Source organism: Taudactylus pleione, unplaced genomic scaffold (genome assembly GCF_031769625.1).
Source record: "Taudactylus pleione unplaced genomic scaffold, aTauple2 ptg000550l, whole genome shotgun sequence".
Taxonomy (NCBI): Eukaryota; Metazoa; Chordata; class Amphibia; order Anura; family Myobatrachidae; genus Taudactylus; species Taudactylus pleione.
Window position 1 is genome coordinate 4470001 of NW_028284952.1, and position 12500 is coordinate 4482500.

At 37.3% G+C, this 12500-nt stretch overlaps 5 non-coding genes and 39 pseudogenes across 5 annotated transcripts; all 44 read left to right on the plus strand.

Moving 5' to 3' along the window:
• Window positions 1-76: 76 nt before the first annotated feature.
• LOC148500552 (5S ribosomal RNA) lies at window positions 77-195 on the plus strand (annotated as a pseudogene).
• A 116-nt stretch (window positions 196-311) lies between these two features.
• Window positions 312-430, plus strand: LOC148500553 (5S ribosomal RNA; annotated as a pseudogene).
• A 116-nt stretch (window positions 431-546) lies between these two features.
• On the plus strand, window positions 547-665 carry LOC148500554 (5S ribosomal RNA; annotated as a pseudogene).
• Window positions 666-781: 116 nt separating this feature from the next.
• LOC148500555 (5S ribosomal RNA) lies at window positions 782-900 on the plus strand. The gene has a single exon (XR_015870477.1). It is a non-coding gene; the product is annotated as a 5S ribosomal RNA (ribosomal RNA).
• A 115-nt stretch (window positions 901-1015) lies between these two features.
• LOC148500556 (5S ribosomal RNA) lies at window positions 1016-1134 on the plus strand (annotated as a pseudogene).
• Window positions 1135-1249: 115 nt separating this feature from the next.
• On the plus strand, window positions 1250-1367 carry LOC148500557 (5S ribosomal RNA; annotated as a pseudogene).
• A 350-nt stretch (window positions 1368-1717) lies between these two features.
• Window positions 1718-1836, plus strand: LOC148500558 (5S ribosomal RNA; annotated as a pseudogene).
• A 115-nt stretch (window positions 1837-1951) lies between these two features.
• On the plus strand, window positions 1952-2070 carry LOC148500559 (5S ribosomal RNA; annotated as a pseudogene).
• Window positions 2071-2186: 116 nt separating this feature from the next.
• Window positions 2187-2305, plus strand: LOC148500560 (5S ribosomal RNA; annotated as a pseudogene).
• Window positions 2306-2655: 350 nt separating this feature from the next.
• Window positions 2656-2774, plus strand: LOC148500561 (5S ribosomal RNA; annotated as a pseudogene).
• Window positions 2775-2889: 115 nt separating this feature from the next.
• Window positions 2890-3008, plus strand: LOC148500562 (5S ribosomal RNA; annotated as a pseudogene).
• Window positions 3009-3124: 116 nt separating this feature from the next.
• Window positions 3125-3244, plus strand: LOC148500563 (5S ribosomal RNA; annotated as a pseudogene).
• Window positions 3245-3595: 351 nt separating this feature from the next.
• Window positions 3596-3714, plus strand: LOC148500564 (5S ribosomal RNA; annotated as a pseudogene).
• Window positions 3715-3829: 115 nt separating this feature from the next.
• On the plus strand, window positions 3830-3948 carry LOC148500565 (5S ribosomal RNA; annotated as a pseudogene).
• A 116-nt stretch (window positions 3949-4064) lies between these two features.
• Window positions 4065-4183, plus strand: LOC148500566 (5S ribosomal RNA; annotated as a pseudogene).
• A 115-nt stretch (window positions 4184-4298) lies between these two features.
• LOC148500567 (5S ribosomal RNA) lies at window positions 4299-4417 on the plus strand (annotated as a pseudogene).
• A 116-nt stretch (window positions 4418-4533) lies between these two features.
• Window positions 4534-4652, plus strand: LOC148500568 (5S ribosomal RNA; annotated as a pseudogene).
• Window positions 4653-4768: 116 nt separating this feature from the next.
• On the plus strand, window positions 4769-4887 carry LOC148500569 (5S ribosomal RNA; annotated as a pseudogene).
• A 116-nt stretch (window positions 4888-5003) lies between these two features.
• Window positions 5004-5122, plus strand: LOC148500570 (5S ribosomal RNA; annotated as a pseudogene).
• Window positions 5123-5473: 351 nt separating this feature from the next.
• On the plus strand, window positions 5474-5592 carry LOC148500571 (5S ribosomal RNA; annotated as a pseudogene).
• Window positions 5593-5708: 116 nt separating this feature from the next.
• On the plus strand, window positions 5709-5827 carry LOC148500572 (5S ribosomal RNA; annotated as a pseudogene).
• Window positions 5828-5942: 115 nt separating this feature from the next.
• LOC148500573 (5S ribosomal RNA) lies at window positions 5943-6061 on the plus strand. Its single transcript, XR_015870393.1, has one exon. It is a non-coding gene; the product is annotated as a 5S ribosomal RNA (ribosomal RNA).
• A 116-nt stretch (window positions 6062-6177) lies between these two features.
• On the plus strand, window positions 6178-6296 carry LOC148500574 (5S ribosomal RNA; annotated as a pseudogene).
• Window positions 6297-6647: 351 nt separating this feature from the next.
• Window positions 6648-6766, plus strand: LOC148500575 (5S ribosomal RNA; annotated as a pseudogene).
• Window positions 6767-6882: 116 nt separating this feature from the next.
• Window positions 6883-7001, plus strand: LOC148500576 (5S ribosomal RNA). The gene has a single exon (XR_015870394.1). It is a non-coding gene; the product is annotated as a 5S ribosomal RNA (ribosomal RNA).
• Window positions 7002-7117: 116 nt separating this feature from the next.
• LOC148500577 (5S ribosomal RNA) lies at window positions 7118-7236 on the plus strand (annotated as a pseudogene).
• A 115-nt stretch (window positions 7237-7351) lies between these two features.
• On the plus strand, window positions 7352-7470 carry LOC148500578 (5S ribosomal RNA; annotated as a pseudogene).
• A 116-nt stretch (window positions 7471-7586) lies between these two features.
• On the plus strand, window positions 7587-7705 carry LOC148500579 (5S ribosomal RNA). The gene has a single exon (XR_015870460.1). It is a non-coding gene; the product is annotated as a 5S ribosomal RNA (ribosomal RNA).
• Window positions 7706-8056: 351 nt separating this feature from the next.
• Window positions 8057-8175, plus strand: LOC148500580 (5S ribosomal RNA; annotated as a pseudogene).
• Window positions 8176-8290: 115 nt separating this feature from the next.
• Window positions 8291-8409, plus strand: LOC148500581 (5S ribosomal RNA; annotated as a pseudogene).
• A 115-nt stretch (window positions 8410-8524) lies between these two features.
• On the plus strand, window positions 8525-8643 carry LOC148500582 (5S ribosomal RNA; annotated as a pseudogene).
• A 116-nt stretch (window positions 8644-8759) lies between these two features.
• On the plus strand, window positions 8760-8878 carry LOC148500583 (5S ribosomal RNA; annotated as a pseudogene).
• A 351-nt stretch (window positions 8879-9229) lies between these two features.
• LOC148500584 (5S ribosomal RNA) lies at window positions 9230-9348 on the plus strand (annotated as a pseudogene).
• A 115-nt stretch (window positions 9349-9463) lies between these two features.
• On the plus strand, window positions 9464-9582 carry LOC148500585 (5S ribosomal RNA; annotated as a pseudogene).
• A 116-nt stretch (window positions 9583-9698) lies between these two features.
• LOC148500586 (5S ribosomal RNA) lies at window positions 9699-9817 on the plus strand (annotated as a pseudogene).
• A 115-nt stretch (window positions 9818-9932) lies between these two features.
• LOC148500587 (5S ribosomal RNA) lies at window positions 9933-10051 on the plus strand (annotated as a pseudogene).
• A 116-nt stretch (window positions 10052-10167) lies between these two features.
• LOC148500588 (5S ribosomal RNA) lies at window positions 10168-10286 on the plus strand (annotated as a pseudogene).
• Window positions 10287-10402: 116 nt separating this feature from the next.
• On the plus strand, window positions 10403-10521 carry LOC148500589 (5S ribosomal RNA; annotated as a pseudogene).
• A 116-nt stretch (window positions 10522-10637) lies between these two features.
• Window positions 10638-10756, plus strand: LOC148500590 (5S ribosomal RNA; annotated as a pseudogene).
• A 351-nt stretch (window positions 10757-11107) lies between these two features.
• Window positions 11108-11226, plus strand: LOC148500591 (5S ribosomal RNA; annotated as a pseudogene).
• A 116-nt stretch (window positions 11227-11342) lies between these two features.
• Window positions 11343-11461, plus strand: LOC148500592 (5S ribosomal RNA; annotated as a pseudogene).
• A 115-nt stretch (window positions 11462-11576) lies between these two features.
• Window positions 11577-11695, plus strand: LOC148500593 (5S ribosomal RNA). The gene has a single exon (XR_015870395.1). It is a non-coding gene; the product is annotated as a 5S ribosomal RNA (ribosomal RNA).
• A 116-nt stretch (window positions 11696-11811) lies between these two features.
• On the plus strand, window positions 11812-11930 carry LOC148500594 (5S ribosomal RNA; annotated as a pseudogene).
• A 351-nt stretch (window positions 11931-12281) lies between these two features.
• On the plus strand, window positions 12282-12400 carry LOC148500595 (5S ribosomal RNA; annotated as a pseudogene).
• Window positions 12401-12500: the final 100 nt, after the last annotated feature.

Here is a 12500-nt window from a genome sequence, read left to right on the forward strand (position 1 = left end):
ATTTAATTTTTTCAACTTATCAATGAACTTACTTGAGTTAAGAAGTAAAAGTGGTCTACAGTTAATGTTTTTGAGCACCAACAGCCAAACCACACTGGACATGCCCAATCTCCTCTGATCTTGGAAGCTATGCAGTGTTGGGCCTGGTTAGTACGTGGGTGGGAGACCACCTGGGAATACCAGGTGCTGTAGGTAATTTTATACAGCCAAAACATTCTTTTCTATTACATTTTACATTTTATTTTTTCAACTTATCAATGAATTTACTTGAGTTAAGAAGTAAAAGAGGTCTAAAGTTAATGTTTTTGAGCACCTACAGCCAAAGCACATTGGACAATAACAATCTCATCTGATCTTGGAAGCTATGCAGTGTTGGGCCTGGTTAGTACTTGGATGGGAGACCACCTGGGAATACCAGATGCTGTAGGTAATTTTATACTGCCATAACATTCTTTTCTATTACATTTTACATTTAATTTTTTCAACTTATCAATGAATTTACTTGAGTTAAGAAGTAAAAGAGGTCTAAATTTAATGTTTTTGAGCACCTACAGCCAAACCACACTGGACATGCCCAATCTCGTCTGATCTTGGACGCTATGCAGTGTTGGGCCTGGTAAGTACTTGGATGGGAGAACACCTGGGAATACCAGCTGCTGTACATCATTTTATACTGATATAAAATTCTTTTCTATTACATTTTACATTTAATTTTTTCAACTTATCAATGAATTTACTTGAGTTAAGAAGTAATAGAGGTCTAAAGTTAATGCTTTTGAGCATCTACAGCCAAACCACACTGGACATGCCCAATCTCATCTGATCTTGGAAGCTATGCAGTGTTGGGCCTGGTTAGTACTTGGATGGGAGACCACCTGGGAATACCAGGTGCTGTAGGTAATTTTATACTGCCATAACATTCTTTTCTATTACATTTTACATTTAATTTTTTCAACTTATCAATGAATTTACTTGATTAAGAAGTAATAGAGGTCTAAAGTTAATGGTTTTGGGCACCTACAGCCAAACCACACTGGACATGCCCAATATCATCTGATCTTGGAAGCTATGCAGTGTTGGGCATGGTTAGTACTTGGATGGGAGACCACCTGGGATTACCAGGTGCTGTAGGTAACTTTATACTGCCAAAACATTCTTTTCTATTACATTTTACATTTCATTTTTCAACTTATCATTGAATTTACTTGAGTTAAGAAGTAAAAGAGGTCTAAAGTTAATGTTATTGAGCACCTACAGCCAAACCACACTGGACATGCCAAATCTTGTCTGATCTTGGAAGCTATGCAGTGTTGAGCCTGGTTAGTACTGGATGGGAGACCACCTGGGAATACCAGGTGCTGTACGTAATTTTATGCAGCCATAACATTCTTTTCTATTACATTTTACATTTAATTTTTTCAGCTTATCAATGAATTTACTTGAGTGAAGAAGTAAAAGAGGTCTAAAGTTAATGTTTTTGAGCACCTACAGCCAAACCACACTGGACATGCCCAATCTCGTCTGATCTTGTAAGCTTTGCTGTGTTGGGCCTGGTTTGTACTTGGATGGGAGACCACCTGGGAATACCAGTACCTGTTGGAAATTTTATACAGCCAAAACATTCTTTTCTATTACATTTTACATTTAATATTTTCAACTTATCAATGAATTTACTTGAGTTAAGAAGTAATAGAGGTCTAAAGTTAAGGCTTTGGGCACCTACAGCCAAACCACACTGGAAATGCCCAATCTCGTCTGATCTTGGAAGCTATGCAGTGTTGGGCCTGGTTAGTACTTCGATGGGAGACGACCTGGGAATACCAGGAGCTGTAGGTAATTTTATACTGCCAAAACATTCTTTTCTATTACATTTTACATTTCATTTTTCAACTTATCATTGAATTTACTTGAGTTAAGAAGTAAAAGAGGTCTAAAGTTATTGTTTTTGAGCACTTACAGCCAAACCACACTGGACATACCCAATCTTGTCTGATCTTGGAAGCTATGCAGTTTTGGGCCTGGTTAGTACTTGGACTGGAGACCACCTGGGAATACCAGGTGCTGTAGGTAATTTTATATAGTCATAACATTCTTTTCTATTACATTTTACATTACATTTTTTCAACTTATCAATGAATTAACTTGAGTTAAGAAGTAAAAGAGGTCTAAAGTTAATGTTTTTGAGCACCTACAGTCAAACCACACTGGACATTCCCAATCTCGTCTGATCTAGAAAGCTATGCAGTGTTGGGCCTGGTTAGTACTTGAATGGGAGACCACCTGGGAATGCCAGGTGCTGTAGGTAATTTTATACTGCCTTAACATTCTTTTCTATTACATTTTACATTTCATTTTTCAACTAATCATTGAATTTACTTGAGTTAAGAAGTAAAAAAGGTCTAAAGTTAATGTTTTTGAGCACCTACAGCCAAACCACACTGGACATGCCCAATCTCATCTGATCTTGTAAGCTTTGCTGTGTTGGGCCTGGTTTGTTCTTGGATGGGAGACCACCTGAGAATACCAGTTGCTGTAGGAAATTTTATACAGCCAAAACATTCTTTTCTATTACATTTTACATTTAATTTTTTCATCTTATCAATGAATTTACTTGAGTTAAGAAGTAACAGAGGTCTAAAGTTAATGTTTTTGAGCACCTACAGCCAAACCACACTGGACATGCCCAATCTCGTCTGATCTTGGAAGCTATGCAGTGTTGGGCCTGGTTAGTACTTGGTTGGGAGACCACCTGGGAATACCAGGAGCTGTAGGTAACTTTATACTGCCATAACATTCTTTTCTATTACATTTTACATTTCATTTTTCAACTTATCATTGAATTTACTTGAGTTAAGAAGTAAAAGAGGTCTAAAGTTAATGTTTTTGAGCACCTAAAGCCAAACCACACTGGACTTGCCCAATCTTGTCTGATCTTGGAAGCTATGCAGTGTTGAGCCTGGTTAGTACTTGGATGGGAGACCACCTGGGAATACCAGGTGCTGTACGTAATTTTATGCAGCCATAACATTCTTTTCTATTACATTTTACATTTAATTTTTTCAACTTATCAATGAATTTACTTGAGTTAAGAAGTAATAGAGGTCTAAAGTTAATGTTTTTGAGCACCTACAGCCAAACCACACTGGACATGCCCAATCTCGTCTGATCTTGGAAGCTATGCAGTGTTGGGCCTGGTTAGTACTTGGATAGGAGACCCCCCTGGGAATACCAGGTGCTGTAGGTAATTTTATACTGCCACAACATTCTTTTCTATTACATTTTACATTTAATTTTTTCAACTTTTCAATGAATTTACTTGAGTTAAGAAGTAATAGAGGTCAAAATTTAATGATATTGAGCTCCTACAGCCAAACCACACTGGACATGCCCAATCTCATCTGATCTTGTAAGCTTTGCTGTGTTGGGCCTGGTTTGTACTTGGATGGGAGACCACCTGGGAATACCAGTACCTGTTGGAAATTTTATACAGCCAAAACATTCTTTTCTATTACATTTTACATTTAATATTTTCAACTTATCAATGAATTTCCTTGAGTGAAGAAATAAAACAGGTCTAAAGTTAATGTGTTTAAGCATCTACAGCCAAACCACACTGGACATGCCCAATCTTGTTTGATCTTGGAAGCTATGCAGTGTTTGGCCTGGTTAGTACTTGGATGGGAGACCACCTGGGAATACCAGGTGCTGTATGTAATTTTATACTACCATAACATTCTTTTCTATTACATTTTACATTTAATTTTTTCAGCTTATCAATGAATTTACTTGAGTTAAGAAGTAATAGAGGTCTAAAGTTAAGGCTTTGGGCACCTACAGCCAAACCACACTGGAAATGCCCAATCTCGTCTGGTCTTGGAAGCTATGCAGTGTTGGGCCTGGTTAGTACTTGGATGGAAGACGACCTGGGAATACCAGGAGCTGTAGGTAATTTTATACTGCCATAACATTATTTTCTATTACATTTTACATTTAATTTTTTCAACTTATCAATGAATTTACTTGAGATAAGAAGTAATAGAGGTCTAAAGTTAATGTTTTTGAGCACCTACAGCCAAACCACACTGGACATGCCCAATCTCGTCTGATTTTGGAAGCTATGCTGTGCTGGGCCTGGTTAGTACATGGATGGGAGAACACCTGGGAATACCAGGTGCAATAGGTAATTTTATACTGCCATAACAATCTTTTCTATTACATTTTACATTTCATTTTTCAACTAATCATTGAATTTACTTGAGTTAAGAAGTAAAAGAGGTCTAAAGTTAATGTTTTTGAGCACCTACAGCCAAACCACACTGGACATGCCCAATCTCGTCTGATCTTGGAAGCTATGCAGTGTTGGGCCTGGTTAGTACTTGGATGGGAGACCACCTGGGAATGCCAGGTGCTGTAGGTAATTTTATGCAGCCATAACATTCTTTTCTATTACATTTTACTTTTAATTTTTTCAACTTATCAATGAATTTACTTGAGTTAAGAAGTAAAAGAGGTCTAAAGTTAATGCTTTTGAGCACCTACAGTCAAACCACAGAGGACATGCCCAATCTCATCTGATCTTGGAAGCTATGCAGTGTTGGGCCTGGTTAGTACTTGGATGGGAGACCACTTAGGAATACCAGGTGCTGTAGGTAATTTTATACTGCCATGATATTCTTTTCTATTACATTTTACATTTAATTTTTTCAACTTATCAATGAATTTACTTGAGTTAAGAAGTAAAAGAGGTCTAAAGTTAATGTTTTTGAGCACCTACAGCCAAACCACGCTGGACTTGCCCAATCTCATCTGATCTTGGAAACTATGCAGTGTTGGGCCTGGTTAGTACTTGGATGGGAGACCACCTGGGAATACCAGGAGCTGTAGATAATTTTATACTGCCATAACATTCTTTTCTATTACATTTTACATTTAATTTTTTCAACTTATCAATGAATTTACTTGAGTTAAGAAGTAAAAGAGGTCTAAAGTTAATATTTTTGAGCACCTACAGCCAAACCACACTGAACATGCCCAATCTTGTCTGATCTTGGAAGCTATGCAGTGTTGGGCCTGGTTAGTACTTGGATGGGAGACCCCATGGGAATACCCGGTGCTGTAGGTAATTTTATATAGCCATAACATTCTTTTCTATTACATTTTACAATACATTTTTTCATCTTATCAATGAATTTACTTGAGTTAAGAAGTAAAAGAGGTCTAAAGTTAATGTTTTTGAGCACCTACAGTCAAAACACACTGGACATGCCCAATCTCGTCTGATCTTGTAAGCCTTGCTGTGTTGGGCCTGGTTTGTACTTGGATGGGAGACCACCTGGGAATACCAGTTGCTGTAGGAAATTTTATACAGCCAAAACATTCTTTTCTTTTTCATTTTACATTTAATTTTTTCAACTTATCATTGAATTTACTTGAGTTAAGAAGTAAAAGAGATCTAAAGTTAATGTTTTTGAGCACCTACAGCCAAACCACACTGCACATGCCCAATCTTGTTTGATCTTGGAAGCTATGCAGTGTTGGGCCTGGTTAGTACTTTGATGGAAGACCACCTGGGAATACCAGGTGCTGTAGGTAATTTTATACTGCCATAACATTCTTTTCTATTACATTTTACATTTAATTTTTTCAACTTATCAATGAATTTACTTGAGTTAAGAAGTAATAGAGGTCTAAAGTTAATGGTTTTGGGCACCTACAGCCAAACCACACTGGACGTGCCCAATCTCGTCTGATCTTGGAAGCTATGTAGTGTTGGGCCTGCTTAGTACTTGGATGGGAGACCACCTGGGAATACCAGGTGCTGTATGTAATTTTAGACAGCCAAAACATTATTTTCTATTATATTTCCATTTAATTTTTTCAACTTATCAATGAATTTACTTGATTTAAGAAGTAAAAGAGGTCTAAAGTTAATGTTTTTGAGCACCTACAGCCAAACCACACTGGACATGCCCAATCTCGTCTGATCTTGGAAGCTATGCAGTGTTGGGCCTGGTTAGTACTTGGATGGGAGACCACCTGGGAATACCAGGTGCTGTAGGTAATTTTATACAGCTATAACATTCTTTTCTATTACATTTTACATTTAATTTTTTCAACTTATCAATGAATTTACTTGAGTTAAGAAGTAATAGAGGTCTAAAGTTAATGTTTTTGAGCACCTACAGCCAAACCACACTGGACATGCCCAATCTCGTCTGATCTTGGAAGCTATGCAGTGTTGGGCCTGGTTAGTACATGGATGGGAGACCCCCTGGGAATACCAGGTGCTATAGGTAATTTTATGCAGCCATAACATTCTTTTCTATTACATTTTACATTTAATTTTTTCAACTTATCAATGAATTTACTTGAGTTAAGAAGTAATAGAGGTGTAAATTTAATGCTTTTGAGCACCTACAGCCAAACCACACTGGACATGCCCAATCTCGTCTGATCTTGTAAGCCTTGCTGTGTTGGGCCTGGTTTGTACTTGGATGGGAGACCACCTGGGAATACCAGTTGCTGTAGGAAATTTTATACAGCCAAAACATTCTTTTCTATTACATTTTACATTTAATTTTTTCAACTTATCATTGAATTTACTTGAGTTAAGAAGTAAAAGAGATCTAAAGTTAAAGCTTTTGAGCACCTACAGTCAAACCACACTGGACATGCCCAATCTCGTCTGATCTTGGAAGCTATGCAGTGTTGGGCCTGGTTAGTACATGTATGGGAGACCCCCTGGGAATACCAGATGCTGTAGGTAATTTTATACTGCCATAACATTCTTTTCTATTACATTTTACATTTAATTTTTTCAACTTATCAATGAATTTGCTTGAGTTAAGAAGTAATAGAGGTGTAAATTTAATGCTTTTGAGCACCTACAGCCAAACCACACTGGACATGCCCAATCTCGTCTGATCTTGGAAGCTATGCAGTGTTGGGCCTGGTTAGTACTTGGATGGGAGACCACCTGGGAATACCAGGTGCTGTAGGTAATTTTATACAGCCATAACATTCTTTTCTATTACATTTTACATTTAATTTTTTCAACTTATCAATGAATTTACTTGAGTTAAGAAGTAATAGAGGTCTAAAGTTAATGTTTTTGAGCACCTACAGCCAAACCACACTGGACATGCCCAATCTCGTCTGATCTTGGAAGCTATGTAGTGTTGGGCCTGGTTAGTACTTGGATGGGAGACCACCTGGGAATACCAGGTGCTGTAGGTAACTTTATACTGCCATAACATTCTTTTCTATTACATTTTACATTTCATTTTTCAACTTATCATTGAATTTACTTGAGTTAAGAAGTAAAAGAGGTCTAAAGTTAATGTTTTTGAGCACCTAAAGCCAAACCACACTGGACATGCCCAATCTTGTCTGATCTTGGAAGCTATGCAGTGTTGAGCCTGGTTAGTACTTGGATGGGAGACCACCTGGGAATACCAGGTGCTGTACGTAATTTTATGCAGCCATAACATTCTTTTCTATTACATTTTACATTTAATTTTTTCAAATTATCAATGAATTTACTTGAGTTAAGAAGTAATAGAGGTCTAAAGTTAATGTTTTTGAGCACCTACAGCCAAACCACACTGGACATGCCCAATCTCGTCTGATCTTGGAAGCTATGCAGTGTTGGGCCTGGTTAGTACTTGGATGGGAGACCCCCTGGGAACACCAGGTGCTGTAGGTAATTTTATACTGCCATAACATTCTTTTCTATTACATTTTACATTTAATTTTTTCAACTTTTCAATGAATTTACTTGAGTTAAGAAGTAATAGAGGTCAAAATGTAATGCTTTTGAGCACCTACAGCCAAACCACACTGGACATGCCCAATCTCATCTGATCTTGTAAGCTTTGCTGTGTTGGGCCTGGTTTGTACTTGGATGGGAGACCACCTGGGAATACCAGTACCTGTTGGAAATTTTATACAGCCAAAACATTCTTTTCTATTAAATTTTACATTTAATATTTTCAACTTATCAATGAATTTACTTGAGTGAAGAAGTAAAAGAGGTCTAAAGTTAATGTTTTTGAGCACCTACAGCCAAACCACACTGGACATGCCCAATCTTGTTTGATCTTGGAAGTTATGCAGTGTTGGGCCTGGTTAGTACTTGGATGGGAGACAACCTGGGAATACCAGGTGCTGTATGTAATTTTATACTGCCATAACATTTTTTTCTATTACATTTTACATTTAATTTTTTCAGCTTATCAATGAATTTACTTGAGTTAAGAAGTAATAGAGGTCTAAAGTTAAGGCTTTGGGCACCTACAGCCAAACCACACTGGAAATGCCCAATCTCGTCTGATCTTGGAAGCTATGCAGTGTTGGGCCTGGTTAGTACTTCGATGGGAGACGACCTGGGAATACCAGGAGCTGTAGGTAATTTTATACTGCCAAAACATTCTTTTCTATTACATTTTACATTTCATTTTTCAACTTATCTTTGAATTTACTTGAGTTAAGAAGTAAAAGAGGTCTAAAGTTAATGTTTTTGAGCACTTACAGCCAAACCACACTGGACATGCCCAATCTCGTCTGATTTTGGAAGCTATGCAGTGTTGAGCCTGGTTAGTACTTGGATGGGAGACCACCTGGGAATACCAGGTGCTGTACGTAATTTTATGCAGCCATAACATTCTTTTCTATTACATTTTACATTTAATTTTTTCAACTTATCAATGAATTTACTTGAGTTAAGAAGTAATAGAGGTCTAAAGTTAATGTTTTTGAGCACCTACAGCCAAACCACACTGGACATGCCCAATCTCGTCTGATCTTGGAAGCTATGCAGTGTTGGGCCTGGTTAGTACTTGGATAGGAGACCCCCTGGGAATACCAGGTGCTGTAGGTAATTTTATACTGCCACAACATTCTTTTCTATTACATTTTACATTTAATTTTTTCAACTTTTCAATGAATTTACTTGAGTTAAGAAGTAATAGAGGTCAAAATTTAATGATATTGAGCTCCTACAGCCAAACCACACTGGACATGCCCAATCTCATCTGATCTTGTAAGCTTTGCTGTGTTGGGCCTGGTTTGTACTTGGATGGGAGACCACCTGGGAATACCAGTACCTGTTGGAAATTTTATACAGCCAAAACATTCTTTTCTATTACATTTTACATTTAATATTTTCAACTTATCAATGAATTTCCTTGAGTGAAGAAATAAAACAGGTCTAAAGTTAATGTGTTTAAGCATCTACAGCCAAACCACACTGGACATGCCCAATCTTGTTTGATCTTGGAAGCTATGCAGTGTTTGGCCTGGTTAGTACTTGGATGGGAGACCACCTGGGAATACCAGGTGCTGTATGTAATTTTATACTACCATAACATTCTTTTCTATTACATTTTACATTTAATTTTTTCAGCTTATCAATGAATTTACTTGAGTTAAGAAGTAATAGAGGTCTAAAGTTAAGGCTTTGTGCACCTACAGCCAAACCACACTGGAAATGCCCAATCTCGTCTGGTCTTGGAGGCTATGCAGTGTTGGGCCTGGTTAGTACTTGGATGGAAGACGACCTGGGAATACCAGGAGCTGTAGGTAATTTTATACTGCCATAACATTATTTTCTATTACATTTTACATTTAATTTTTTCAACTTATCAATGAATTTACTTGAGATAAGAAGTAATAGAGGTCTAAAGTTAATGTTTTTGAGCACCTACAGCCAAACCACACTGGACATGCCCAATCTCGTCTGATTTTGGAAGCTATGCTGTGCTGGGCCTGGTTAGTACATGGATGGGAGAACACCTGGGAATACCAGGTGCAATAGGTAATTTTATACTGCCATAACAATCTTTTCTATTACATTTTACATTTCATTTTTCAACTAATCATTGAATTTACTTGAGTTAAGAAGTAAAAGAGGTCTAAAGTTAATGTTTTTGAGCACCTACAGCCAAACCACACTGGACATGCCCAATCTCGTCTGATCTTGGAAGCTATGCAGTGTTGGGCCTGGTTAGTACTTGGATGGGAGACCACCTGGGAATGCCAGGTGCTGTAGGTAATTTTATGCAGCCATAACATTCTTTTCTATTACATTTTACTTTTAATTTTTTCAACTTATCAATGAATTTACTTGAGTTAAGAAGTAAAAGAGGTCTAAAGTTAATGCTTTTGAGCACCTACAGTCAAACCACAGAGGACATGCCCAATCTCATCTGATCTTGGAAGCTATGCAGTGTTGGGCCTGGTTAGTACTTGGATGGGAGACCACTTAGGAATACCAGGTGCTGTAGGTAATTTTATACTGCCATGATATTCTTTTCTATTACATTTTACATTTAATTTTTTCAACTTATCAATGAATTTACTTGAGTTAAGAAGTAAAAGAGGTCTAAAGTTAATGTTTTTGAGCACCTACAGCCAAACCACGCTGGACTTGCCCAATCTCATCTGATCTTGGAAACTATGCAGTGTTGGGCCTGGTTAGTACTTGGATGGGAGACCACCTGGGAATACCAGGAGCTGTAGATAATTTTATACTGCCATAACATTCTTTTCTATTACATTTTACATTTAATTTTTTCAACTTATCAATGAATTTACTTGAGTTAAGAAGTAAAAGAGGTCTAAAGTTAATATTTTTGAGCACCTACAGCCAAACCACACTGAACATGCCCAATCTTGTCTGATCTTGGAAGCTATGCAGTGTTGGGCCTGGTTAGTACTTGGATGGGAGACCCCATGGGAATACCCGGTGCTGTAGGTAATTTTATATAGCCATAACATTCTTTTCTATTACATTTTACAATACATTTTTTCATCTTATCAATGAATTTACTTGAGTTAAGAAGTAAAAGAGGTCTAAAGTTAATGTTTTTGAGCACCTACAGTCAAAACACACTGGACATGCCCAATCTCGTCTGATCTTGTAAGCCTTGCTGTGTTGGGCCTGGTTTGTACTTGGATGGGAGACCACCTGGGAATACCAGTTGCTGTAGGAAATTTTATACAGCCAAAACATTCTTTTCTTTTTCATTTTACATTTAATTTTTTCAACTTATCATTGAATTTACTTGAGTTAAGAAGTAAAAGAGATCTAAAGTTAATGTTTTTGAGCACCTACAGCCAAACCACACTGCACATGCCCAATCTTGTTTGATCTTGGAAGCTATGCAGTGTTGGGCCTGGTTAGTACTTTGATGGAAGACCACCTGGGAATACCAGGTGCTGTAGGTAATTTTATACTGCCATAACATTCTTTTCTATTACATTTTACATTTAATTTTTTCAACTTATCAATGAATTTACTTGAGTTAAGAAGTAATAGAGGTCTAAAGTTAATGGTTTTGGGCACCTACAGCCAAACCACACTGGACGTGCCCAATCTCGTCTGATCTTGGAAGCTATGTAGTGTTGGGCCTGCTTAGTACTTGGATGGGAGACCACCTGGGAATACCAGGTGCTGTATGTAATTTTAGACAGCCAAAACATTATTTTCTATTATATTTCCATTTAATTTTTTCAACTTATCAATGAATTTACTTGATTTAAGAAGTAAAAGAGGTCTAAAGTTAATGTTTTTGAGCACCTACAGCCAAACCACACTGGACATGCCCAATCTCGTCTGATCTTGGAAGCTATGCAGTGTTGGGCCTGGTTAGTACTTGGATGGGAGACCACCTGGGAATACCAGGTGCTGTAGGTAATTTTATACAGCTATAACATTCTTTTCTATTACATTTTACATTTAATTTTTTCAACTTATCAATGAATTTACTTGAGTTAAGAAGTAATAGAGGTCTAAAGTTAATGTTTTTGAGCACCTACAGCCAAACCACACTGGACATGCCCAATCTCGTCTGATCTTGGAAGCTATGCAGTGTTGGGCCTGGTTAGTACATGGATGGGAGACCCCCTGGGAATACCAGGTGCTGTAGGTAATTTTATGCAGCCATAACATTCTTTTCTATTACATTTTACATTTAATTTTTTCAACTTATCAATGAATTTACTTGAGTTAAGAAGTAATAGAGGTGTAAATTTAATGCTTTTGAGCACCTACAGCCAAACCACACTGGACATGCCCAATCTCGTCTGATCTTGTAAGCCTTGCTGTGTTGGGCCTGGTTTGTACTTGGATGGGAGACCACCTGGGAATACCAGTTGCTGTAGGAAATTTTATACAGCCAAAACATTCTTTTCTATTACATTTTACATTTAATTTTTTCAACTTATCATTGAATTTACTTGAGTTAAGAAGTAAAAGAGATCTAAAGTTAATGCTTTTGAGCACCTACAGTCAAACCACACTGGACATGCCCAATCTCGTCTGATCTTGGAAGCTATGCAGTGTTGGGCCTGGTTAGTACATGTATGGGAGACCCCCTGGGAATACCAGATGCTGTAGGTAATTTTATACTGCCATAACATTCTTTTCTATTACATTTTACATTTAATTTTTTCAACTTATCAATGAATTTGCTTGAGTTAAGAAGTAATAGAGGTGTAAA